Below are 1,809 nucleotides of genomic sequence, written 5' to 3'. Positions count from 1 at the left end.
AGGGAAAAATGAAAACCCTTATTACCATGTTAGGGATTTTGAGGAAATTTGTAGTACTCTAAGAATTAGAGGCTTAGATGATGATGCTTTGAAACTTAGGTTATTCCCATTTTCCCTGAAAGATAAGGCCAAGTCGTGGCTGTATAGTTTGGACTCCGAGTCAATTGAGACATATGAACAACTTACATCTGCCTTTTTCAATAAGTTTTTCCCTAGGCACAAAACATCGTCTATTAGGACGCAAATATGCACATTTTCACAACAAGAGGGAGAATCTTTATATAGGTATTTGGAAAGGTTCAATGATTTATTATCCCAGTGTCCTCATCATGGTTTAGAAAAGGTTAGGCTAGTTCAGATCCTTTATGAGGGTTTAGATTATTCCACAACGACCATGGTTGAGTCTCTATGCACTGGTGGATTTGAAAACCAAACTGTTGATGCGGCGATGGAATTTTTTAATGAAATCGCCGAAAAAACCCAGCAATGGGAAAATAGTAGGGCACCCCAGAAAACAATTCTTTTAAGTAGAGGAAACGTTAATAGGGTAGAAGGAGGCTATGAATCAGATGCCAAAATTGCTATAGCAAAAAGGTTAGAAGCCTTAGAAGTGGGCCAGACTAGTGGTAGAGTGGAGCCTTTTTGGGAAGGCCAGAATATTGAAGAGCAGGCCAATGCTCTTTATAAAACACTAGATTTGATAACCGTCAAAAGATTGACCCATATTCAGAAACCTATAATCCTGGTTGGAGAAACCATCCGAACCTTTCGTGGTCTAAGGGCCAAAGTCAAGGTCAGTTTAGTAATTCTAATGCTCCCCCAGGTTTTGGCTATACTAAGAATCCTTCAGGACTAGCTCAGTTTCAGAATCAGTCAGATAAGAAAATCCTAAGTTTAGAGGAATCTCTCGCCTTGTTAACTCAGCAAACTGCAAAATTCCAGTTATCCGTAGAACAGAGTCTACAAGCTAGTAACAGGATAGGACAAGAAAATAGTCAGGCTATTTCCGAGTTAAAAACCCAGGTTGGTCTGATAAGTGATTCTTTGAGAGAAAAAGGTAAGTTTCCTAGTCAAACACAACCCAACCCTAGAGGAGTTCATGAATTAGGTGCAAAACCATCGAATCAATTGAATGTTGTTAGAACCCTTAGAAGTGGTAGAGTTGTAGACAATAAGGTAACCATGCCCGATAGTGAACATACTGTAGTTCACCCCTCAGGATCTCACCTCTCAGGACCAGTAGCTGAAGAGACTGATAAAGTTTCTGATGATGTGAATTCGGTTCCTGAAAGGTCTGATTTTAGGCCTAGAGCCCCATTTCCTCAGCTATTAGTACCAACAAAGAAGGAATCGAACTTTAATGACATAGTGGAGGTTTTTAAGCAAGTTACCATAAACCTTCCCTTATTAGATGCAATTAGGCAAATTCCTGCTTATGCCAAGTTCCTTAAGGATATGTGTACGCGAAAGCAAAAACTTAGCGTTCCATAAGAAAGCTTTTTAGCTAGTCACGTAAGTTCAATCATTCAGAACACCACAACTCCAAAGTACAAAGACCCAGGTTCTCCTACCATTGCTTGCACAATAGGTAACTTCCGGGTAGAAAAAGCTTTACTTGACTTAGGAGCCAGTGTGAACTTACTGCCATTCCATGTATACTTACAGCTAGGACTTGGTGAAATGAAACCTACTCAGATGACACTGCAGTTAGCTGATAGGTCTGTTAAAATCCCTCGAGGTGTTATCGAGGATGTTCTTATTGAGGTCGACAAGTTTATTTATCCAGTGGATTTCGTGGTCCTAGATACC

At 40.0% G+C, this 1,809-nt stretch overlaps 1 pseudogene; it reads right to left on the bottom strand.

The window, feature by feature from the left end:
* Nucleotides 1-236: 236 nt before the first annotated feature.
* Nucleotides 237-336, bottom strand: LOC113325526 (annotated as a pseudogene).
* Between the last annotated feature and the right edge of the window lie 1,473 nt (nt 337-1,809).

This window comes from Papaver somniferum, chromosome 11, assembly GCF_003573695.1.
Source record: "Papaver somniferum cultivar HN1 chromosome 11, ASM357369v1, whole genome shotgun sequence".
NCBI classification, from domain to species: Eukaryota; Viridiplantae; Streptophyta; class Magnoliopsida; order Ranunculales; family Papaveraceae; genus Papaver; species Papaver somniferum.
The sequence above is the reverse complement of the archived record's forward strand: the minus strand, read 5'-3'. Positions and strand labels throughout refer to the sequence as shown.